This window comes from Epargyreus clarus, unplaced genomic scaffold, assembly GCF_041222505.1.
Source record: "Epargyreus clarus isolate Ecla_fem2 unplaced genomic scaffold, WU_Ecla_fem_2.2 ptg000008l, whole genome shotgun sequence".
Taxonomy (NCBI): Eukaryota; Metazoa; Arthropoda; class Insecta; order Lepidoptera; family Hesperiidae; genus Epargyreus; species Epargyreus clarus.
The window spans coordinates 7,254,949-7,282,470 of NW_027332216.1; the positions used below are offsets into that span (position 1 = coordinate 7,254,949).

A 27,522-nucleotide genomic window follows, 5' to 3' on the forward strand; every position below is an offset into this window, starting at 1 on the left:
TGGTTATCGCCTATTTTTGAGAAGCAGACGCTGCTGTGACTGTAGTAACTGTAACTTAATCTGAGTGTTGTAAATTAGAAATACGAAAGATTTGAGGCTGGATGTTAACACTCACCGCTAAAGGTTCGGGGTTTAAAACCTACGGAAGTTTACACCATTACACATTGTAACGGTCGACCGTGTCGTGTCGTAACCGTTATGTGTGAAGGCTTTTACCGCCGATGTTAAATGTTAAGTAGAAAATGAGTTGACACGTTCGACGTCGAATATTCGGTGCTCTTACACTTTGTGAATGGACTTACATAAAGCTTAGTTCATATGTCTCGTCGTGTAAGTTTTAAGATGTCGTTGTATGCTGTCTTCATATTAATGTGTGAACAACTTTGCTGTCTCATAAATAATGTTAGGAAAGGTTTTTTGTAATATTGCAGTAGCAAATGAGTATGTAGCCCAACAACAGGTGGCTACTGCTAAGTGGCTACTGCTGTTTATCCATCTGGGTTTTAGGACAAGATCCCTACCTAAGGTTGGCGACAGATGCTACCCTTGAAGACTGAGTTAGGACGTCTCGGATAAGCATGTCTCCCTTACTACACCCGTCAAAGCGAAACACAGCAGCAATTAACACAGAAGGCTCTACCTTAAAAAAAATTTAAACGTCCTACCAAGCTTAGGTACGTTGCCATGTCCGTTTTGAGCTGCCTATGTTTACATATTTTCAAACTGGTTTCAATATGGAAATATTTAACAAATTCATCTCACTTTGAACCGATTTCTTAATACATTAATATTAACATTGTTCCCTAACAAATAATTAACTCACAAACTTTCACCTTAATTTGATTGCATGAAGGGAACTCCTGACTGGAACGCCATATCGATTAAGGAAGCCCCCTATCTCATTTTGCGCTCCGCTAAGTATTATGGGAATCTATCTCAATTGACCAACTCTATACATTTCTTTTTGGTACTCATATAGCGGAAATGAAATACGTGGATGTTCGTAGTTATTGCTTTGTTGATGCGATGATTCGTTTTATTTGTATATTTTGGTTGATTTGTATAATTTAACCTTCAGCATACCCTCGGAAAGGAGAGCTTTAGTATAAAGGCAATGACGCACTATTAAACTATACCGTATGAAGTTATTTTCTGTTTTGATTGTCGTTTCTGAGTATGAAATGTGTTTACGCCTAACCTATAAGTTTTAGGTGACATTTTTGGGAGTATTTAAGAACTTCGTTCTCATTTCCTAATATCAGATATTTTTTATTAATACTGAATTTTTATTACGTTTGTTGCTTTAAAAACAAACAACAAACTTAAATTCGAACTTGGATTTTATGAATGATGATGATACAACTGATGCCAATAAGCTAGCATTCTAGTCTGAGTGGTGAAGCGTTAATTTCTCTAGCATAAACTACATAAAGTATAATCAAAACTAAATCCAAGATTATTTTCGCTTCATCGTTCAGTACGATCAGTAAAACAGCAAAAGCGCAACCAAAAAGAATGCATTACGCAAGTTTAACCAGAAAATACGACCGCTTGCACTGTTAAGTCGAGCAGACTGAATCATGCGAACAAAATGAGCGGTCTTAACGAGCCAATTTGTTGGCGAGCGGTGTACAAAACGGCCAAATAATATAGCATTTGAGGATCGCGCTCCGTACAAAAATCCACACGCTATTTGGAGTCCGGTTAAATACGTTTATATCCATTAGGGGTACTTCCGACACGTAACGGGTAATCATATTCGAGGCAGGCAGAGCATAAATCATGAGGAACTGGGGGCAAAAAACAACATCGGTCTCACTCGCCCTAACCACGGTTTATCGTAGGTTTACATTCGCTTTATACCAACACCGATGTAGATAACAGCTATTCGACTTGTTTAGTGCGCAATTATGAACTGACAAACCACATACATTTGCTGCATTTAACGAGTGGGTTAGTAATACGGTAATAATAGTACTAGTAATCGGAGATTGTTAATTACAGATCAATGTGCTTTAATTTAATGAAGCTTTTAAATTTGAACGCAATCTGATATGGTGTTTATATTCAGTTGTATATTTACTGCATATCTACTTGCTCTTGCATACATTTAATGATTAATGAAGGTGGTAGAACCCTTTGTGGTTCGACTCCGGCGGCACCACCGCCACACCTATTTCTACCTAATAACAGCAGTGTTAGGCGCTGTTGTGTTCCGGTTTGAAGGATGTGATGTGGGAGACAGACTTTTCTGAGGCGTTCCAGCTTAGTCCTCAGGGGTAGTGGCGCATCTGTGGCCGACCTCTGGTATGGAATATCTAATCCTATCTGGGATTGATTACAAATGTCCATGGGCAGTAGCCACTTACCATCAGGTGGACTGCATGCTTGTCTGTTACTCCTATATTATAAATAAAAGCGTGTTAAAAATGCAGTTAACATAATTTATTCCAATAATATACCCAATACATAAAAATAAATAAATAAATATTCATACTATTTTTGATATTGTTGAACAAGTAAAGCTTATTAGCTGAGCTTAGCCTTCTAAGCTTATTTGATTTTTTATTGCTAATATAAGCAGCATTTTAATTCGTTTACAGCGTGCTTACAAATCGTCATTATTTGTAAGCGCGACGTAAATTATTGTCGCCGCTATTCAAGTAACCAATTCACACGCCGGTCTAGATTTTGCAATTGTCTTAGCGTTAAGCAATTTACAACATCCTGATGCAAATTGCGCTTCGCTTAAAGTCGGAATGTCCGTTCATTAGTGCACATGTTAATTGTTTTAAGGCGATGTAGAACATACACTTTACTTTACTGGTGCCTTATTAAATTTTTGTGTACTTTTAAGTGCTTTTGCGTAAGTCACTATTAGCCTCTTTTATGACCAGCGTAGTGTTGCGGTTACCAGATCTGGAAACGGACAATCCGGGTTCGATACTTGGTCAAGTAGACATGTAAACGGTATAACCGTTCAAGTGACCTTCAGAACAGACCTCAAGACTCAAAACTGAAAGTACAATACATACGTACTTCTTAAGATATCCCCTACAAAAATACATTATAATACAATACAATACTCTTTAAAACAAAAGTTGGAATGTTAAACTTAATTTTTTATTGTTGCTTTTTAACATTCAATGTTCAGATTATAAAATTGACCCAGATATAACCCAGATCCGTACTGAAGTTCCACTTATTAATTAATACGCAACAACTTCGCTTTTAAGTCCTCTTATAAGATCTTAAAACGATATTAATGACGTTGAATATAAAAACGGAAGAGTTTCTAGATCCGCTCGATTTATTGACGTGGTCTATAGAAAACGACAAACGACAGGTCACGATACGGAGAATACGAGTAGATATAATTTCCATCCGTTTGTTGTAATAACATAACTGTTTTTTTTAAATGTATTATAAAATCGTCGCTTTTTACATGATAACTAATTCAACAATCCTTATCTTTAAAGTCTCTAACTTAATTAGATCTTTAAAGTTTTTGAATTGATTTAGATGGAACTTGAACTCACATAAAACAAACACTTCCACTCCTGAAATTTAATAATCATGTCCGCCTGCTACTCCTGAGTACTAAATTGGAACGTATCATAACACTATTAAAACTAAAATATAGCAGCCATACAACCAGCACCACTTGGTAAGGGAGTCATACTTATCCGAGGCGTCGACCTCAGATAGAACCCGAATGTTTTTTTGGAGTTGATTACACATGTCCATAATCTGTAGTGATCCCCTACCATTAAGTGATGCTCTTTTTTACGTCTGTATTATAAAAAAAAGTCAGAAGTAAGTGTCAAAGGTGCCATTTCAGTTGTATCATTAAGTGTTTTACTATCTTAAAAGAAAAATCAGCTTCAAATTTCGCTGTCATACCTATATCAGCCTTAATGTATCAAAACTTTCTCTCCTTATGTTCTTGTCTATAAAGACTGACACGTAGTCTCAACTAAATCCTAATTCACAAAGTGACTGACCTCAAGTGGTAGACTTATTTTATACTTGCAAGTATTTTTATAAAAGGTTCGTTTATTATCACTTGGTACCCATATTACAAACATTTTCATTTAATTTCTGATACTGGATACCTATAGTAGATAAAACTCAACCAACTGTAAGCTTTGCCAAGTTGTAGAAACAGTATGGTTCGACCGAGGAGGTGTCACCACCGCATCCACTTCTAGCATGAAGCATTTTTTGAAATGCGCTATGAGATTGTAGACGCCGGCTTACATTGAAGGTGGTAGAACCCTTTGTGGTTTGATTCCGGCGGGACTAGCGCCACACCTATTTCTACCTAATAACAGCAGTGTGAGGCGCTGCTGTGTTCCGGTTTGAAGGGTGTGATAATGAGTCCTCAGGGGTAGCGGCGCATCTGTGGCCGACCTCAGGTAGGAATACCTAATCCTATCTGGGATTGATTACAAATGTCCATGGGCGGCAGTAGCCACTTACCATCAGGTGGACTGCATGCTAGTCTATTACTCCTATATTATAAAAAAAAAACTTTAATATGAGGCATTATTTGTCCTCAGGAATACCAATGCATCTGTGATCGACTTCGACTCGAGTTGGTTACCGACGTCCATAGACAGCAGTGAACACTAACCATCACGTGAAATGCATGCTCTTTATTATTATTTCATTATATTATTCAAAAACCGCTATTCGGTAACTAGTTTCAACGGTAGTTATGGGGCACATCCCTTTATATTCGCTGACGAGATGAATCCTTCGTTACTCCCTGCTATTGGGGCGGAATATCTTCTAATGAGGAAAAACAATTTTCACCATGTTACTGAGGGTGAAACACAATTTTTTTGACATTCGTACCAAAATTCGATTTAATAGCTTAGTTTTCTAGAACGTTTGTATTTAAAATATATTTACTGTACACGTGCCAAATTATAATAATTATAACGCTGCATATTTCAAGATCTCTGACAAAACAGTACAAAAAGAAAAGAGCAGTGGATAGCATTAACCATTCCCCCTTTTCATGTTTTTTCATAGATAGTAAAAAGTGGTTCTAATAATTTATGTAATCAGTTTTTCTCAGATGTCAACCACATAATTGGCAGCTTTTCTTCAAGTGAGATTCCAACAGATGAGAGAACAGAAAATTACGATTTCAGCTAATATAAAACTAGCTTTATTATACTTAGTTGGACTCATCTATTTCCAATACAAGAAACAAAAAATATTTCGTGTTTTGATCGATGTTTTTATAATCATTTCGTGTCTGCTGTACTTCTATAATCAATCCCAGATAATATTAAAGTCCTATCCGAGGTCGGCCACAAATACGTTGTTACTGAGGACTAATTGAGACATCGAAACATTGCACACATCGACATTTTAAACAACCAAACATTATATGAATGTGTGCGAAAATTACCAAAGGATAAATCATTATCAGCATCATAATATATCTCAAATAACGGCTCGAGAAAAACCACGGTCGCCAAAAAGCCCCATATTGTGGAAGTATAAAAGCGCATTAAATCCAGCTATGATGTATGGGTCGGCCAACAGATATAGGTGGGCTATAAATCGAGGTGACCGACTGAGGATCCGTCGTTATCGATGGATGAATGTTGTAACTTGTAACCTCATGTTTTACGAGTTGATTTTTTGTGTCTCTTAGATTACAATGAAAATTATAAACTGAGTATTAAACTTAAACTCCTATTTAGTCATAATTAAAAGGCATCCGTACATATGATACAGTACATGTATAATTAAAATTTTGCCCCTGCCTTAAGGCTTCTTACAACAGCACCGTATCGGTTATTCTTATTGCATTTTTATAAGGCAAACATAATATATACCTTTATAAGTTATTATAATATAATAATTATTAAACTATTATATTGTAAGCTGTTAAGCTTACAATATAATAGTTTAATAAACTATTTAATAAACTATTATATTGTAAGCTGTTAAGCTTACAATATAATAGTTTAATAATTATTATTTTTGAATCAAGATCCGATGTACCACTAGTATTTAGTATAGAAGTGGTTAAGCTTAAGTAGTTTTGAACGAATATCGAAAAAATATACAAGAATCATATTCATAAGCTTTCAAAGTGAAATTCAATTCACTTCGATATCTTAAGCCTTCAAAGGAATATCAATCAACAGAAATCAAAATAGACAGCTTGGTGATGACAAATCTATAAAAATAAAAAATTTGAAGTGTCTGTTTGTAATGTCAAAATAACATGTCCCTATGTGAACTTGTATCACAAAATAATTACTAAAATCTTTGTCTCCCTGTCTGTTTGTTCCCGCTAACGTCTAAAATGGCTGGTCCGATTTTGATGGAACCTTCACTAGCAATTAGCGGAAGTATATGAAGTGACATGGTCTACTTTTAATTTATGAAAGAGAATTAGGTTTCCGCACAAAAAACTCATGAAACTTCCCGAGTATCTATTTACACTTTTATACGCGTGTAAAACAGCGGGGCACAGCTCGTTATCAATATATCTGTAATTTTACGATAAATAATATAAACGAATACGTTACAACCCTTACATGCTGTATAATTTTGTACAATAATGTACCGATCAGACCGCAGCCGCCATAAATCGAGCTCGGTGACCGTCCGGAATCTGCTACCTTGCCACACGGCCAAAACCTTGTAGCTGTAGCTATAAAATACAACCCATACGTACAAATACTTGTAGCAAGTACGATTTAACTCAATAAAATTGTTGTAGTTTGTGTTTATAATAATGCCGTGTATTTTCGCTTAAAGAGAAAGTTAAGTAAATAGTACTGTTTTTAAAAGTAAATACCCAACTGACAAGATTTTATTTAAACAATAAAAACCAGCTATTAAAAATCTTGACTGTTATTAACCGACTTCAAAAAGGAGGTGGTTATCAATTCGGCCGGTATCTTTTTCTTTTTTTTTATGTTTGTACACGAATTACTACGCCGTTAGTGGACCGATTTTAATAATTCTTTTTTTATTGTGTAGGGACGAGCTGGAAATTGGTCCCATTTAAATATGGTTAAAATCCATCGATGGGTTCTGGAGAAAATGAGGGGAACTCCTCCACCCATGTAAATATAACAGCCATAACTTCGCCGTTTATGAACCTATTTTAATGCCTTTAATTTCGTGTGTGGACAATTGCTACAAGTTGGTCCCGTTTAAATATGATGAGGATCAGAGTGGGTTCTGGAGACAAAATATGTAACTCCTCAACCGATGGGTTATAATTGACTTTTGTTTGAAGATATTTGGTGTAGGTTCTAATGAAATTGCAAAGCCAGTTTATCATTGACTATTTAAGGGTCTGATAATGTGGCTCGGAGTCAAAATATGTAACTCCTCAACCGATGGGAATAATTGAGTTGTGTTTGAAGATATTTGGTGTAGGTACTAATGAAATTGCAAAGCCAGTTCATCGTTGACTATTTAAGGGTCTGATAATGTGGCTCGGAGTCAAAATATGTAACTCCTCAACCGATGGGAATAATCGAGTTGTGTTTGAAGATATTTGGTGTAGGTTCGAATGGAATTGCAAAGTCAGTTCATCATTGACTATTTAGTTAGGTTAGGTTGGAACATATAAGATAATATAAAACTAAGCGAGCAGGGCGCGGCAGCGCCCTGCGAGCGAGCGGTTCCAATCAATGTAAATTCAGACCTTACCTTCATTCATGATCACGTTTTTGCAATTTTATATTGTATTAATATAAATGTTAGTATGTCATCACTAAAAAAGGTGAAAAAAAAATTTTAACAAAAAATACAACCGACTTCTATGTCACTACAAAGTAAAAAATAATTGAAATAAATGTTGGTTTAGTACATATTTCTGAAGTCGGCGCTCGTATTAGACACGCTGTTTACATCGTTATCCAACTAAATATATTGAGCGCCGACTTCAGAAATATGTACTAAACCAACATTTATTTCAATTATGTTTTACTTTGTAGTGACATAGAAGTCGGTTGTATTTTTTGTTAAAAATTTTTTTCTTCTAGTTTATTATTATTTTGAAAACGATAATGATTACATATAAATAAGTTAATTTACAAGACGTCTACCTTTTACTCTGAACTTTACTCAGCATCTAAGACTGGAAATTCTTATATTTCAAATAACTTTTGCTTTAGGTATAACAAAATTTAAATAACATAAAAATCTTTAACTAACGTCGACTACTATAAACCTTTAGTACTTTTGTTACAAAAACACATAATATTATGTATCCTCTAGGTTTTACGACTGTTTTCCATTTTTATTTACTCCGTTCCTTCCAAATATCCGAGTTATTTCGATATCGTAAATGCAAATAGCGTAGCGTAAACGTACTCGTCAGTTTTAGATTGCAATTTAAATGCATGTAAATATGCGCTTAGCTATCTCACATACATATACAAGTAAATTACATGTGCATGGGAATGTAGCTTATCTGCTGGTCAGTAACCTTTAGCTGGTCAGTAAGCTTTGCAACTGAGTCAGCACTTTTGGTAATCGCCACTAATTGTCTACTGCAGATATGTTTACTATCAATACCCTTAATAGTTAGTACGAAAATTTAACTATTTTCATATTGTTGTATAGAACTAAAGCAGCTGTCGGTAACCTTTTTGGCACCACGGAACACATAGCTACATAAGGTAAAGGCAGGCCACAGTAGTGGCCTTTGAAATTTTGATAACAAAAAGAAAAAAAAAAATGGCGGCCGAAAAAATACGGAAAACTAAGTTCTAAGAAGGTCACAATGAGTGGTTCTAGGAAAGCTCGCGGGACACAAGTAGGGGGTCATAGCCACGTGCGGTCCGCGGTCCGTGGGTTGCCGAGCGCTGATCTAAAGCCTTCAAGTGACAAATTGTTACGTATGAAGCCGAAAAAAGTTGTTTTGATTAATTATTCCTATCAACTTATAATAATTCAAACAACGTCGCTATAAAGCTAAAAAATGTAATTTGAAGTTTAATAAAATTAATTCAAAATTGTTTCTATATAATTAAATCATCATAACAAGCAATTTGTGCAGACTTGACAAAAAGCTATATTACTAAGGTTTGCGACACCGCCTTAGTAGCCTAACCATACTCACGTGTTAATATTAAGCATATTTATTTGTTGCAACAAGCAACATGTGCGGTTAACTGAAATAACGACGTTTGATAATTAAAATTGATAGGTTTGTGGAATGCCTTAGCAGCCAATACAACTCGAGCGTTAATAACAAAGCATTTAATATGTTTGTACGTAAACTCTTTCCCTCGAATATTTATTCCTACACACGAGTCAGCGAATCCTCAAAAAACACGCCAGATACCACTCGAATAAGCACACCTTTGATGTGTGAATTATGGGAACATAACTATATTTTTCGGTTTGCGTAAATAAGCACGAAACATGAGTAATAACTCTCTAAGCGCGGAGATGTTTATGCATGAAGGAGATGTACACAACATTCCTCTAATGTCAATTCCATTCGGTTTACGGTTATTTCCATAATCGTCCGAATGTGTTTTTTATTCGTGTACGTACATTTAGTTGATTACACTAAGTCAATATGTTTTTCACTTATAAAAAGTAATCGAATATTACAGGAAGCTGGCCTAATATTGACATTTTCTTTAAATAATTAGTAGTTGTAGATGCTATGAATATCCTTATACAATATCAAGTTCTACTATAAGCCAATGAACATCAATAGCATACGGAAGCCTCTGCAAAAAAAACGATATAGTAATAATAACTACTTAGTACAAGTTTCCTAAGGTCATTAATAAATACAGATGCGTTATAAACATTGATCTCTTACAACATCCTAAATTTAATGTTACTATAAATATATATATATTTTATAATGCAAAAAAAGCAAGTCAGTTTGCTAGATAAGATTAGATTCCTATCTAAGGTCGACCACAAGTTGTGAAGTTGGAATGACTCGGATAAATGTCTCCCTTATTACACCTTTCAAACTAAAGCATAGCAGCGATTAATAGGTACTTTTTAGTCAGATGTGGTGATAGTGCCTCAGGAATCGAACCTCAAAGAGTTCCACCATTTTAGTAAAGTAAAAGACTTCGTTAAACACTTCTGTAACCAAAACCTTCATTAAAACCTCGTTTAAGCTCAAAAACTCCCGGGTTTTTGTAACGTAAATCTACTTATCATGTTTGTCCTAACAATGAGAACGTAGCACTGGCATGGCGTTTTGCAAGTCAATCGCCCGAGCGAAGCGGTGTTGCTTTACAAAGAGGATCTAGTTTACTGCCTGATTCTGGGTTACCGTTGTTTTCTTCACACTACTTACAATTCCTTTACTATTTATTTCGTTGAGTAAAGAACAGGAACAATACTAATACATTATCCTTTATCTCTGATTTTCTTTTATCACTTCACTCATTTTATGTAGGTCGATAGAAACAATTGTTTTTTTTTTTTGTTCGTGCTCCGAGGTTTAATCGAGTGGTTTTATTTTTAAGGATTTCTATATTTGATTATTCAGGTAACAAATAAGAATTTGCATTTATAGAAAAAAAAATATATAGAAAAATAAGTTTGGAAAATCCAAAAGTGCACGACTCATAATGCTCATTTAATTATGAAATATAAAAAAAAAAAAAAAACACTTAAGTCGTTCAAAATTAATTGCCGAAAAAACAGTTGTAGTAGGAAGAAGGTATTGCACAAGCGCCCCTGGTATTGGAATAAATGTACATAATATCTATAGATATACAGTCTTGTAGTTTTCGTTTTTTATTAATTGCAATTAAACGACACTGAATTAATTAATCATTCGCATTCAGTGACCTACAATCGTCGTATAGAATTTTTAAAAATTTTTTTTAACTCAAATGATGGATTTTTTCACAAGTTACAGTGTTTTCAGGTTTCACACATGACGGACAGGAAAATTTTTTGACCTATTTTGGTGTTTTTTTCCAATTCTATTGCTGTAAATCAATTTTTAAAAAGTATGGAATTAATCTCCATTAAATTATCTCGACAATAGTATATCTTCAAAATATCTTGATTCCGTGAACTATCAAGGCTATAATAATAAAAATAGCCGCCAAAATGAAGCGAAAAAAATTTTTCGATCGTAAAGCACTCTCTGATGCTTCGCATCATGAGTCGTGCAAAATCGATTCCGACTTATTAATGAAATTTAAAAAGTAATAAATATTTATTTTATAACTTTTACATCTTGTAAATAGTTATACATAGATATAGTTTGTATATTGAATATTAACATAATTATTATATGTAAATAAATAGAATATTAATAAAAAAGCTGATTAAATTAGTACTTAATTTTTTAATGTAATGATTGAATTTTTTTCAAAATTACCGTTTATACGCCGTCACGCGTATCATTTTCACACGGTACATCCCTTAATAAAGTTGTTACCATAAAGAATGGATAAGGTTGTAAAATTTAAGTGTTATGTTTTGACATTATGTCGACACCAACACAACAGTGCGTTGCGACAAGATAAAGTAGCTCACGCACGTAACATCTATTGACATGAAATTCGGCGATCGACAATTTTGGCGCGTGTAAAAAAACTTAGTGGTGAACATAGGCTCTTAAGGCCTTGCGCTGCCACGTTCGACTAAACTATAAGCGATATTTTTGGGTTCCGTACCCAAAGTGTAAAGTGAACGCAGGTACGCGGAACGCGGTGGCCGTAATAACAACTGTAATATATAGAAACTTTAACTTTTTACAATGCATTCACTTCTATGACTGCTATAATAACAAATACTAAAAAATACGTGCGGCACTCGGAAACTGCCGCGGTACAGCTATTGCATAGCATTTTTTATCAATTTATGCAATTATAATTATTTATTTGACAGACATACGAAGGTAACCGGAATAGGAGAAAGCCAAAAGTCATTTTTTTCAATGATTCCATAACACACAAAACACACACACACAAGCAAACACCACGAAATAACAAACGAAAATGGCGCCATAAAATATTATGGCGTTTTGATTTTTTACTGTCAAATCCGTCACAATTTTACTGACAAATCCTTTTTACGTTATTTTATTAATCCAGAATTTCAACATAGCTTATGTGGATAAAACATATTATTTGGATAATGTGGTAATATATTTTTGAATACAATGTAACAGAAATATAAAAAAATACTAAACGCAATTTTAAGATTTTAACGGATTATAAAAAATTTGTATTACTGCCATCTGTATTCAAGTTGACGAATTAAGGTGTTAGGAATTTTTCGTTACGGAATTTCTCGATTCGGTCGCCGCGCTCAAAGCCCGCGATAAAAGCTATGCAATAGCTTAAAAAAATGTATATTGAAGGTATGTATTGTATTTGTATGAACGATAAAATAATTTATTTAGGTTTAAAGAATTTTATTCTCATACAAAACAGAGTTTCATTTACAATGAGATACAAAAAGAAATAACTGATTACAAAAAAGCTTCTGCCTCTGGAGTAGTAAATTTTACCAATATGTAGTAAGTTAACTATTTCACATTTTTAAGTGAATTTATTGAGCGTAGCGTTTATGCAATATTTTGTTGCACTATTCTAATTTGATTGTGGTTTTTACTGAATGGTAATAAATCTTATTAGAGTAATGGGACAGATTTTAGCATACACGCAACATTGGATTGTTTGCATAACTGGCCTAATTTTTATACGCCCAATAAAGTTAACTTATTTTGATTGAAATAACAAGGTGCATATTATCACGCATACAAAATTGAGTCGTTGCGACATGAAATGTCAAACATTCCTGAGTAATTACAGAAAATTATACAACCATACAAAATCTGACATTTGTTTGTTCATACTCTCGAAAATATCTTGTAGACTATTTAATTTGTCTAAAATGTATATATTTAATCCATAAGTTGTTAAAATACAAGCAGTAATAACCTAGTGATTAAAACTCGACCTCTTAAGTTCGGGGAGTTCAGGCCTTTCAGCACTTTCTGTAATGGTGAAGGAAAACGTAGTGAGAAAACCTGAGATTTCTTAAAACTAAGTAATTATATTTCATAACTCTTTTCATGTCTATTTCGCTACCCACTTCTCGCGTATCATGTGACAACTTATTGAAGAAACAAGCCGTGTCAGAGGGGAAATTTTCTTGTATTTTCTTGGCCGCTAACAAGGAACCCTTACATGACCGGAATATTTTTGTCACCAATTTCCTTACGAGAACGGCTTAACACCCCAGAAAAGTTACTTAAACTTACCTGAGCCACTTCAGCCTGTCAATATATCATGTCTTTTATGGACGTTGTTCATACCTGTCACATTTTGTAAGGATTTACTTTGCATTAAGAAGAAATGACAAAATGCGGAAATTTCATGTCTCTTGCAAACGAGGCAGTTAAGGCCCGTTATTGATAATCAATCCATCGAAGTTTTACCTATGAAAGATGAAAATTTAACAACTTTTAGTAGGCAGGCGAGCAAAACATTATACAGAATAATTATTTATAAATAACGGGTATAGTCTAGGGCCAATGCATTTAACTTTAACAAATGTGACCAAGTTGCTCATATTAATGCAAATGCGAGAAAAAAATGCTTAGATCTGTGAATATTGGCTTTTGAAAGTTAGATCATATTTAGTCTCTTGAGAGTATGTCTACTTCGTGCACTATTTGCTTTTATTTATAAGGTATGGCACAATATCTTTATTTTACTGTTTTATTGCTAGTGCAAGTTCTATTGTATTGTTCTGTTGAGGATTCTGTTAGCAATATGAGCGCAAATAAAAAACTACCAAGTGAAATTCATACAAAGAATTGAACCGGAAAGAAGTAATGTATTGTCAAGCACTCAGAGAATCGGAAAATATATTTTTATTTCCTTGAAACTCGTTACAGCATGCGAATGGAAATATCAGTAACAAATATTCTACTATAGAAGATTTCGTTACGGCAACTTGAGTGCACTTCACAACCTTTATATCTGATGTCAAGATCTACTTCGAAGAGAATATTCATAGCGGCGCATCAATTATTTGGTTTCGTTCTTTTGTTAATTAATACCGAGCCTTTGTATCAAAATCGAACGGGAATAATTATTTTTGTTCCATTTCTCTAGTGAACATCGACCTCGTTTACGGAATCAAATTTAAGCCCACGGCAATGATAAAGTGCTTCGAGTATTTCGAAGTTAAGTGGGTTTGTGGAATAATATTCATTGGAACCATGTTGTTGTGGTTATGCTTTGGGACGTAATTACATGACATGAGAGATTCAATAAGCTAATTCAACGCAAATATGAATTTTGGATATAAAATTAAAAGTTGGAACTAATAAAGAAGGGACTATATTAAATTTAGTCTTTGAAGTTTTGTGTGTGTTAGTGTGTGTGTGTGTGTTTTGTTTAGAAAGTTGTTGTAAGGTAGACGTACTTTTTCGGGGTAATCCAGCGAAATCCTTAGGTAAGAATCTAACTTTATATGGGGTTGTCAGATGTACATAGGCGACAGAAGCCACATCGGTCTTACTGGTATGAAACTCGCATGCACACTGGGGATTCGGTATTCTAATTTTAGGCATGTAACTCTCATTTTTTTACAGTTATGATTGTTAGAAACTTATTAACATCATTATGATTTAATAGCGAACAACGACAAAAACCGACTTGTCTGATAATGTCTGTTAAAAATTCTGGAAGGCCATCCTGAACTAAATCACTAGGATGGCCTAATTTTAACAATTTTACAAAGAATTATAAAATAACTTTATAGAAGTTTATTATTAACAAATTTAAACAACACCTGATACCTCATGTTTGTAAATCGCTAAATTATTAGCCTATTCATATAACTCGTATTGCTCAATAAGACGACGAATTCGAATTAAATTGGCTCATGAGCTCCGAGTTACGTAACAACGATTGCGACAACCACGACGGCGGGATAAGGGCTCCAGCAGACATGCTACAGCAGATATATCGTTTTTAAGTTGATAGAACTGTTTGTGGTTCCACTCCGGCGCCATCCACCACATCTATTTCCGCCTAATAACAACAGTCTTCAGTTTTGTTGTGCTCTGGTTTGAGGAGTTTGGTAGTGGAGATAGGTAGCAGCGCATCCGTCCGGTTGTGTTCCGTTGGAGATCACGGAGTTCTCCACCAAACGCTGAGGACGGCCACCTGGGGGATTTTAGTGCGGTAAAAATCCCACATAACCCTGCGTCACCCATGGCGTCGGGTACCTTTTGAAGGATTCTCCCTTAACAACAAAATCCAATTAACAACAAAAAAAATGGTAAAAGGTAGCAGCGCATCTATGGCAAACTCTAGTCTTATCTAGGGTTGATTGCCACTCACAGGTAATCTGCATCTTTTTCTGCTATACTATAAAAATCTAGATGTAGCGATCAAGCCCGACACTTTACACTGTCGCGCACTCGATGAGCAGGCCTTAGCCACTTTTAAACTCCGATACAGTTACTAAAAGCGAAAAGCGCGCTGCAACAAAAAGCCGCTAAAACTAGCGTTCGATATCACGACAAAAGACAAATCGCAAAGTCGCTGATGCCAACCATCGATGCTTAGAGTAGCGTGTCTGCTACAACCGTAAGATAAAGCTACCTTCACGCCCTTTGACCGTCTTCACCTCAGAGACCCTGTAATTCGGTATCTATCGCATCGCCAGAAACAGACGCATCGACATCGGACCCATGCCGATGGCTATATATCACTTAAAACGACAGAGCATAAATCTATGGGGGCTGTCTTCTCGTTATTTGTAGTCGCCACGTGAACCGCCGGTTTCGGGTGAATATTAACGATATCGCCAATTTTCCGCAAGCTTACCCCCGTCGCAATTTCTCGCCAATTGAGCAATCGTATCACATCGGCGCGACGCTAAAAAACGTTTACAAGAGTTAGTCTACAGTGTACCGAAAGTTTAAGCTGGAATGAAACACGTTTGGTCTGTTAGTTCGTGCGTGAACTGTGAAGTTAGGTACGGGTGGGATTGTAAAAACATTGTTGTGGTTTATAAGAACAGTTGGATGCATTATATATAACTTTTACAGACCGCATTATGGCCGGATTACATATATGTACAAAATATACACTTTCCACATACAATAACAAGTACGAATAAGTTGGAAACAATTATGTGACTCCAACATTTACATATTTAACTGACCGAGAATCAAACCCAGATATGTAACTACTATACATTACGGTTTGATAACTACTATACTACGCGGGTCAGAGTAGCCAGTAGTATATTACTAAATTGCTTAATAACACGTAAAGTGTTACATACTCATGTAACGTTATATTTATAAAATAAGTTTACAATCCTACAAATTTTACACACAAAGGTACATATAAAAAAGTATGACATTTTTCGAAAGATTCTGTAAAACTTGAGAGTAGCGAATTTTATAATTTTACCTGCTTCTGTTTCACGGAGAGTGGAATTTATTTTGCCTATTCAGTTTAACTCATTTTATTTTTAAGACTAATTGGAGCTTTCAAGGGATTTTTTGTAGAATTCGCCGTCGCAATCGTATTACACAGAGAAATGTTCAAAACATTTACAAGAGTCAATGTACGGTTAAACTTCCAGTTTCGTGGAACTAAAGGTTTGAAACAACGTTTGGTTTGTGTGCAAACTGTAGACCACGGAACAACTCTTTATGTTAGGTATATACCTACTGTGAGAACTTAGTTGAGCACAGTGTATCGTGTAGATTTACGGCTTAAAGGTACAAATACATAACAAGATCTTAATAATCCTTTGTGTTATTTTGTAGAAAAAGATGTTGTGGTAATTATTTCAACCGAATGCATACAGTTTTGTAGTTAACTATAGCAGCCATTTATTTTGTAAGATTGTTAATTACTCTCTTAATTGAAGCCTCGGTAAAAACAATCTAAATTAAGTATCGGCGTCACCGCGTTTTTGTTGTGGAAATGAGATGTAGTGTGTGAAGAATTTTAACATGGATTGCATGTAATTGGCATCTACAACATAGTCTTATTATTTTAGAAACACTAATACATCTTTATATTTTACTCGTGATTTCGAAATTCCAATCCGTGTTAATTCTAATACTTCTGTTATCTTATATATAAAATTCTCGTATCACAATGTTAGTTACCGTAGGTACTCCTCCGAAACGGCTTTACCGATTTTCACCAAATTTTATATTGCATATTCAGTAGGTCTGAGAATCGGCTACTTCTTCTACTACTACTATCTATTTTTCATACCCTTAAGTGACAAGGATTGTTCACCTTTAATATTTTTTATTTATATAGCAACACAACGTTTGCCGGGTCAGCTAGTTAAGTATAATACTTTACAATATCCCTTTTTTCATCCAACCTACGACAAAACTATATGTATGTAGGTACATAAAACTCAGATTTTAACGGGCAAGCTGTATTGCATATAAGCTGTTAACAGACAAAGCACACATAATTTTCGCTCGACAAACAGTCCAAGTAAAACATCTTGAAGAAATCCTTTGAAAGGATTTTCTGAAATTCTTTTCTAAAATGAATGGTCTAAGTTTAAAATCCAAATTAGCCACTCTCCCATTCTGCGCTTAGCGTTGATACAATGTCGCAAGAACGTTGAGAGTAAGATTGTGCCTACATTATTCACTGGGCACTAATTTGAAAGCTCAGTGTAAGCACGTGCTGCCGCGCATATTCTTATATTTTGGTTTCCTTTTCTTTGGTGATTTAACCTTTTTGCTAACAGTACTGTCAAGTAGTGCTGAGTTTTGGTTTGAAGAATAAAGGAGATATCTTTACGAAGCATTCCAAATTGTTCGACACGGGTATCAACGATTGCAACTCTAATTCTATCTGGAGTTGATTAGAGATGTCCAGGAGGACTTCATGGATTACATCTTTTGCTTTCATACTGTGAGGACTTGCGTAGCGGAGCGGTCACCAAACTTGTCTCTTACAAAGGGTTTCGGGTTCGATTACCAGCCAGACAGAAATCTCGTAAATCAATTTAATATTCTGTTCTCTGTCTGGGTGTTTGTGTATTCATATAGTACTCTTATCTATCCAAGATATCCATAACACAAAGAATCATATTGTGAAGATATGATGCAGAAAGTATTTTCGTTTGAAGTTTAGAAAAAATATTTAAAAAAAATATTTCCAAAAAATATAGCAAACACTCAGACCTTATCCAAGATTAACGAATACAACGTGCAATATACGTCGTATAAGCGCCTATTCCACTATATCTCTTAAAAACGGTTTTGTATTGAAATGTACGGCTAGGCTGGGGTCCGCGAACAATGCTCAGCTTTGTCGTCATAGCAATAATAGCTCCGAAGAATCACGTAGATTACCAGCACAGAAGCAAATGTTACAATGGCACCCCCGCCTCGTCGGTACACACAAAACCGAGCCGTTATTTATGTACTTACGTATTTTAGTGTGAAAGCGGGTATAGAAAATCTATAATGGTCTTTTTAACAAAACAACTCGTGTAAGTAATTGATGTTTTGAACCTTGTACAATCAACAATGTTTGTTTTTCATATAAAATTAAAGTAGCGAATGAGCAGGTACTTAACACGATGGTAAGTGGTTACTATGGCCCATGGACATCCGTAACCAAGCCAATATAGAATATAGGACTTGAGGACTATGATAGTCGCCTCGTAATAATTTGATATCATAAATATCATAATTTGATAATTTGACATTATATTTGGACTGTGACATACTAATATCAATTTTACTAATAATTTGATTTCACTTATTAATACCTCAATATTGGACAAATGTTGAACAAGCCAACTTTTAAATAATAATAATGAATGATATAAGTAATTAATAATATTATATGAATACTAACAAATTTGACTACATTTACTAACGAATTAGGTATTCCTGTAATGTTAGTGAATATGATTTAATAAGTAAATAAATAAATAATTATATAAGTCAGCGAGTGTCCTTCCACCGAAGCGCTAGAACTGCTTTTCGCTAAAAATATCTATGACGGTGGTAACTTCACGGAATCGGTCCTACCACGGTTCCATTCCAGTATTCAGTTTGTAATATGGAATTATGAAGTTTATTATAGATGTCTACGGAGGACACTGACTTCTTAATATCTTAGTCATCTTATCGGTAGTCTTAACATAACTAATATACTGCACGCTCATTTGCAGCTTTATAAAAAAATTGAGAATTGCGCGAGCGGAATTTATTATGAAACTGACTGACCCGGCAAACTTTGTACCGCTTCAAAATCTATTTATCAAATATATTTCATATACAATATAGCCTATGTTACTCGTGGATAATGTACCTTTCGAATGGTAAAAGATTTTTTAAAATCGGTCCAGTAGTTTTTGAGCCTATTCATTACAACCAAACAAACAAACCAAGTTTTCCTTTTTATAATATTAGTGCATATTAAAAGGTACCTATCGAACCAATTGAGCTACATAAACGCTCCATATGTCGCGGCGCTCATAAATGCACGCACTCCAAACTCCATACATCCCCATGAACGTATCCAATTTTGCAACTTGTCAAGAGCACGCACCCCTTTAGAAGGTTTTTGAATGATTTATTTTGGGCAACCTTACTCGAATTGCATTTATCTTTTTTTTTACTTTTATAACCGCTTTTCTCGTTTGCATTTGAAGTATTAATTGAAAGTTCTTTTAATTAATTTTTTATAGACATAATTGGTCTACTAATAATCTACTAATTTAAATTTCCATATGTAATTTTAAAATACCTACGATTTCGTTACTTAAATAAATTTTACCGATTTTTGTTTTAAAACACGTGACTTTACCGAGAATTTGTACTAATAATAACAAGTTTTAATTGATCACCCTGATCGATGAATTCGTACAAATTTTGAGTTTTGGTGAACTTTACAAAGCTTTCTTTAACTTTTAAAAAATATTTTTTCGTGGACTGGCTTCTTATATAATTATCCTTTTTAAGTATTAATGGTAAGACACAGTCAAGAACAAAATAATGGCTTGATGATCAAAAACAAAGTCATTAAATAAAATACAAGCAATAAAATATGCAAACATAACGTTACAATCACAGACCTGTATTTGTTTTGTACCCAACTGTGGTTAAAATACTATGAAATAGGACAGCAGCCCCAATAATTCATTAAATAAAAATAAAAGCAATAAAATATGTAATTTAACGTTGCAATGTAGTGAAAGTGTTAGTAATTATCGTCCATCAATTTGGACAGCACAGTGAAGTATACTTCAAATCTCCCCCAGTTGTAGGGAAAGACCTATGCCCAGTAGACTTAAAAAGGGTTGCTGCCATTAACAAAAGCAAACGAAAAATGGTTTCAAATACTACAATACAACGCGTTTAACATGAAATTACGAACTCACATACCGTTAAAGTAAGTTCAAAATTTCAGTCCCATAAATCAATGTTTGCGCATGTCAGCTGTAGATTACCATATTCGTCCATGAAGATATCCAATTTGATGCCAAAAGTAAAAGCATTCCGTTAGCAATCAAAGGCGGGTAATGATACGGTGACAGGATTAGGACGAACTGGACCTCTCGTGTGTATCAGAGTTATGCGATTGTGAGGTTAAATGTTGAAGCTTTTTAATGGTTCCTTCTCTATCAACTTGCTTTGTTTTTATTTGTGACGACCCACGTGGCGGAGCGGTCACCATACCGGTCTGACGCGCAAAGGGTCCCGGGTTCGATCCCCGGCCAGACAGATATCTAAGTGATGAATTTAGATTTCTGTTTCTGGGTCTGGGTGTTTGTGTATTTGTCTCTGTGTGTGTCCATGGCACCCACGACACAGGGAATCCTAGTGTGGGGCTGTGAGTGTAGAAAGCGTTTTTTTTTTTTTATTTATGAATCATCGACTATTAACCGCAAGTAATATGTAATATTGGCAAAGAAGGATAAGGCCTTATTATTGAGATTTCTATTATATTAATTTAATTTTGCGGTTTATAAATTATAGAAATAAATTAAAGATATGATCGTCTGTTTATCCTTGTATATACTTGTATAGGTAGCTCTTCTACAAAAATTAATTTTATATCACGGCGTGCGTAAATTGACGTTTTACGCACGCTTCGCGTGCGCAAAACCCCCATTTCCGACCCCGTAATATAAAATTTTATACAACACGCGGACGAAAAATGTTTTTCTGACTCGTGTGATTGCAGTCCTCGCCTGCGGCTCGGCCTGCAAACTCACACTTGTCAGAAAAAAATTTTTCGTCCTCGTATTGTAATGTACTATTTTCACACCTTGAAACTATTTTAATTGTAGGTAGTGAATCAGTCAGTGGTAGAGTTTTATTAAATACGGCTTACGTTGCTTACTAAACGCGTGTGCGGGAAGGTAGTCAATTTGGAGCTATCAAAAGCAAGCATTCCGGTAGCAATCAGTGGCGGGTAATGACTCGTCGGTGACGGGATTATGACGAACCACCCCTGTGTGCCGAAATAACAGAGCTCACAACTAGCTCCAGTTAGCGGGGTTTGGAGTTAAATGGCGAAGCTTTGCTTTTTAACTGACTTCAAAAAAAGAGTCTGTATTCGACCACTTTTTATGTATGTTTGTATGTACCTATGTATGTTTGTATGTGCTGACATATTTATCTTCTTCTGATTTTCTCAAAAACTACTGATCCAATTTGGATGGAATTTTGGTTATGAGCTTGATTCAATTTTATTTTACGACATTTGCAGTTTGCAGTAACGTTTATTTTTTTCGTCAGTTATTTTTTATTTCTATAACCTGAATTTATGTGACCAGTTACATATAAAAACTTTCATTTATGTAAATGATACAGATATGTATAAACGTTGTTAGTTTATAAGCTATAACTACTTTTCGTAGTACTACAACTATAAATGTAACACAGATTTACTAAAGTTTCCAATGGAAGTAATATTTTAAAATTTAAAGCGCAGGTTAATGAAAAATGCTGTGCAGAACATTTAAAAGCGATCGGGAGTAATTTTTGCTGGGAATTCCATTCAGGGTTTTATTTTATTTTTCCCAAAACGTTCAAAAATTTTATTATTTGATGAATGCTTATTAAATACGCAGGTTTCAAGTTCCTTGTATAATGTATAATAATTTAATGTTGTTTAAGTTTGCCAATTAGATATGCTTAACCATGGGAACGTAAAATATTCATTTTGAATTGTATGGTGTAAACTTTTATCGATATTTTTTATTGGATATATGGTTTATTTATTTATCTTACAAATGTCTTGGGCATCAACCTTTAGGGTGCCTTCTCACTCATGTGCGAGGTACCTAAACATGGATGTGAGTCACTTAGAAAAGCTACGTTTTTATATGGAGGAATGCGAGTAAGATTGGAGCTACCGATGAAAGTTAAGCATCGCGACCGGTGTAGCATAGCTCATTTTACTCGCTTAACTTAACTTAACTATGTAGCTTAGCTCGCATATCGGTTAGCTACATCATACATTTGGTGAAAAGTCATCCTAAGACTAATAAATAAATCCTAAGGTTTTCCAATTTTAATATGGCAATGCTTCTAGAAAACACATTGTTTTGTTTCTGAAACTTCGGATAAACCTACTGAAAACCACAACGGATGTGATTTAACAATTTATACCTTTATACCCTATCCAGTATAATACCGTTTGTTATTTTTATAGACTGCAGTCAGTATATCCTCAAATTTGTTTCCGTTTTATGAATCGAAATTGCATTCGCATAATCGTATTGCCTTTAAAATTGCCGTAAAATAAAAGTGATTACCGTCCCGTGTCCAATCGGATGTGCATATGTAATTAAACATTTGTTGACTCAGAAATCGCTGTTTTTTTAACCCTTTCAAGGTGAATATGAGACATAATTTATTAAACTTTAGTGTTAAATTCTCTACGTTGTTAAGTACTTTTACAAGATACTTAGTATTATAAAAAAATGCAGTGACTTTAATATTGTTTTATATTCGATCTCTCATATGTGTTGGATGTACCTATATATGCTATTATACTTTTGCACACAAACCTATTTTCTTATTTCAAGCCTCTGTGTTTTTTAATTTGAATTTTTAACAGCGAGGCTACGATTTTCGCTTTATCGCAGCCTATTTATATACGTTAAGGGGAAATCCTAAATTCAATAACCATAATAAAGAGCTAATTTATAACCAAACTGCATATAATCTAATGTAACATACAGAGTTATTAACCTGAAAACTTACTCGGATGGGAAATACCTTCAAAAATAATACATTACAGTATTCCGTGCCAAGTCTCCGAACGGAAATCTACTGTACAGTACATACATTGTACTGTGAGTTAGCAAAACGTAGACATCGGCGCGAATAGCTGACGAACCTTGTTATCTCCGGATAATGTATGCGAATGCACTTGTGGTTGAATATTCATACTCGTATTCTTGTCTGCGGTGCTTAGATAAATCGGATTTGTATAGAAAATAACTGTAGTTTTGTAGTGACATCAAAATTGTTTTTATTGGTTCTCCCATGTGTTGGATATATCTATATATGTTTTTTTTTACATTTTACACAAACACTACTACACACTACTTTATCCTATTTAGAGCTTCTGTGATATTGAAATCTTTACATTGAGATTTATTTTTCCTATTTTCACCGTTATATTAGCCTATTTATAAACGTCACGTGAAAATCAACCCAACAGTGGGGCATTTTCTATCAGTTAAAATTTTTGTAACCATAATAAAGAGCTAATTTGTAACTAAACTGCATACAAACCATTTATATACGGAGTTATTAACCTGAAAACTTATTCGGATGGGAAATTCCTTCAAAAATAATACATTACAGTATTCCGTGCCAAGTCTCTGAACGGAAATCTTACATTGTACTGTGAGTTAGCAAAACGTAGACATCGGCGCGAATAGCTGACGAACCTTGTTATCTCCGGATAATGTATGCGAATGCACTTGTGGTTGAATATTCATACTCGTATTCTTGTCTGCGGTGCTTAGATAAATCGGATTTGTATAGAAAATAACTGTAGTTTTGTAGTTTCAAAATTTGTTTTTTATTCGTTCTCCCATGTGTTGGATATATCTATATATGATTTTTTTTTACATTTTACACAAACACATATTATCCTATTTAGAGCTTCTGTGATATTGAAATCTTTACATTGAGATTTATTTTTCCTATTTTCGCCGTTATATTAGCCTATTTATAAACGTCACGTGAAAATCAACCCAACAGTGGGGCATTTTCTCTCAGTTAAAATTTTTGTAACCATAATAAAGAGCTAATTTGTAAGTAAACTGCATACAAACCATTTATATACGGAGATTATACCTGAAAACTTACTCGGATGGGAAATTCCTTCAAAAATAATACATTACGGTATTCCGTGCCAAGTCTCTGAACGGAAATCTTACATTGTACTGTGAGTTAGCAAAACGTAGACATCGCGCGAATAGCTGACGAACCTTGTTATCTCCGGATAATGTATGCGAATGCACTTGTGGTTGAATATTCATACTCGTATTCTTGTCTGCGGTGCTTAGATAAATCGGATTTGTATTGAAGATATCGGAGTTGATTTTGTTCTTTTGTAGCAATTATGTGGGCGGCTTCTGTTATTGCTTTAAGGTGTTTAATTTGTAAGGAATTTATATTACGAACATAATGGAACAGGTCTATAATATAGCTAATTAAGTTATGAATAATTTATGAGCTTGCATTGCGTTATCTGAATTATACAAGTAAATATTATTATAATAATTTATGATGGTAATCCCTTTGTGGTTCGACTCCGGAGGCGCCTCCATCCCTCTGCTTTCTAGGGGTTTGTAAGGGAGATATACTAATCCAAGACTCATCCTAATGAAAGAGTCTCCACTGATGCGAGCACTGACCTTGTTCAATGGCTTGGTGGAATGGAGTCCAGCTGTTGACATTTTCTGCATACCACTCAGAGTACATTGCAAAGCTTTAAAACGAATTGGAAAGAGTTTCTGTAATGTTTTATTGATTTATTTTATGTGTTAATAAAAAGACGATTCAACTTTGTGCTTAAGTGTAAGAACATAGGAACTGCAAAAATTGGAGATGCCCAAGAATCAAACGCTCAGAATAATATAACTAATAGAGCAAGATCCCAGGGCCACCAGACGTCACGTATTTTCTGACGAAGGAAATGTGGACGATTGAGTAGTGTTAGTATGTACTAAGAACGCATGCCTACCTGCTAGCTTGCTCAGACGGCCAATTTTCAGGTATCAGGTAATCAAGGTACATAAAAACATTACTTACCTCACGTAAATTCTCCAAGCTGATTTTTACGTATATTTTAGGCAATATCCTTAAAAATAAGTCGCCAATACTCCCAGACACTTTCCGTCGGCCGTATTGCTTTGCAGACGCTTTAAAGCTCCCAAAATAATTACTTAACTTCACGTAAATTCTGATGCTCCATTTTTATATATGTCTACCAGACAACTATTTTAAAATCTTTTACAAGAAGACAGACCGATCCAAGGGGCCAATCATCCCCTAAGCTCAATTTTAATGCCTCTGTGGGTAGGAGCGCGAGGGCATTATCCACGCGCATGAGACTGAGTGAGACATGTATTAGGATATATTGACCTCTCTCTCTCACTCCGTTACAATTTACTCATATAACTTAATTATTAATATTAAAAAAATCAGCTAAAAATAAAAAATCAGGTAAATAATTAAAAATTAACTTGTAAAAAAATGCTCATTTGACATTGCTCATTGCTAGTCTTTGGAATATTAGAAAATTAAAACAATTTGGAGATATTTAACATCACTGTCTTTATTTTCATTAGTCTTTATAAAAAATCTGTCTTGGCAATGAAACCTAAACTACGTAATTCTATGAAAATCAACATTCTTCTGTCTTCTGTTATTGCCTCCGTCTTCAATCCAGGTCTCCAAGGCGTAGGTATTCTTGGCTAGGGAATACATCCAATGATAATGCAGATGGAGAAAACTTTAGCCATATCTATTGCAATTAAATTAAGTTTTCGACCGGTTCTTCTTAGATAATATAAATTTGTACATCTGGTTACATATCAAGAGCCTCACAATTCAAATATTAAGATGAATATTTCTTTGGAAACTTTACTGGAGATGTTGCTAGGGATGTATATACCTTTTCAAGACAGAAAACGTATTCTTTTCCAAGCTATTTTTCGATGTGTTGGACTTGAAGATGCTCGGCGGCGAGAAATTTCTAGGGATGATTTTGAAGTAGATGGTTGAGGTTCAGGCTCAAGTTCCAGATCCAATTCTAGGTCAGTTTCTATTTGAGGGTCTGCATGTGCTTCTGGATCTGTTTCAGGGCACAATTCTTTAAATTGAAACTCTTCTAATCTATTTGGTTGAAGCTCTTCACTTTCATGAAGATCTTCAATGTCCGATATAATTCTCCTCACCCCGCACGAGCAAAATCTGATCGTCATTTAAATGTACCCCTAAAATTTAAACAAACAAAATAATAGTAATAGCAATAAAAGCATTTTCATCAAACGTTATTCTGCACCAACAACCGAAGGCACACGATCGTAACAGTTGAAATTTGCAACTTAATTGTATCTAAATTGCAAGTTAATCGAATAAACTAATAAAGTCCACGTATTAAGTGTTCTTTTAACTTTTAAATAAGCAATAATTAATAACAGATACTAAACATTTAATACCAAAAATAATTACATATCTGTGACAGTGCGCGGGTCGAAACAATCTGCCATCTTTGGACGAGTCCCTAGCACAACTGACCGCCTGCACCCCGCTCACTTAGCCGGTAGCACGTGCGATACTCTCCTCACGATCGATCGGCATCGGTTGCGTTTCGAAAAATAAGAAGCTATCGCGTGGGAATTTTTTTAAAGTGAAACTCACGCTCATATCATCTCGGGTGTAAAGGGTTAGAGGCACTACTCAGAAATTTTGAGAGATTAATATTTTTCTACTTTGTATTTTACTTATGATTAATTCCCAATAAATAAATAATTAAAAAAAAAATGCTGTTATTCAATGAATTCGTTAACACTATCGAGTATTTGATATTGCTTAAAAAAAAAATTGAAGTTTTTTCGAATTTATCAAAACAGCTTGTAGGATAAAATTCTAGAATTATTGTAGTCAAATGAGCATTTTTTTACAAGTTAATTTTTAATTATTTACCTGATTTTTTATTTTTTAGCTGATTTTTTTAATATTAATAATTAAGTTATATGAGTAAATTGTAACGGAGTGAGAGAGAGAGGTCAATATATCCTAATACATGTCTCACTCAGTCTCATGCGCGTGGATAATGCCCTCGCGCTCCTACCCACAGAGGCATTAAAATTGAGCTTAGGGGATGATTGGCCCCTTGGATCGGTCTGTCTTCTTGTAAAAGATTTTAAAATAGTTGTCTGGTAGACATATATAAAAATGGAGCATCAGAATTTACGTGAAGTTAAGTAATTATTTTGGGAGCTTTAAAGCGTCTG

The 27,522-nt window shown here is 34.6% G+C and overlaps 1 protein-coding gene across 2 annotated transcripts in view; it reads left to right on the forward strand.

Annotated features, from left to right (window-relative positions):
- IRSp53 (Insulin receptor substrate 53 kDa) overlaps positions 1–27,522 on the forward strand; it is a 298,284-nt gene that overhangs the window by 185,294 nt on the left and 85,468 nt on the right. The gene's annotated exons all lie outside the window — the stretch shown is intronic.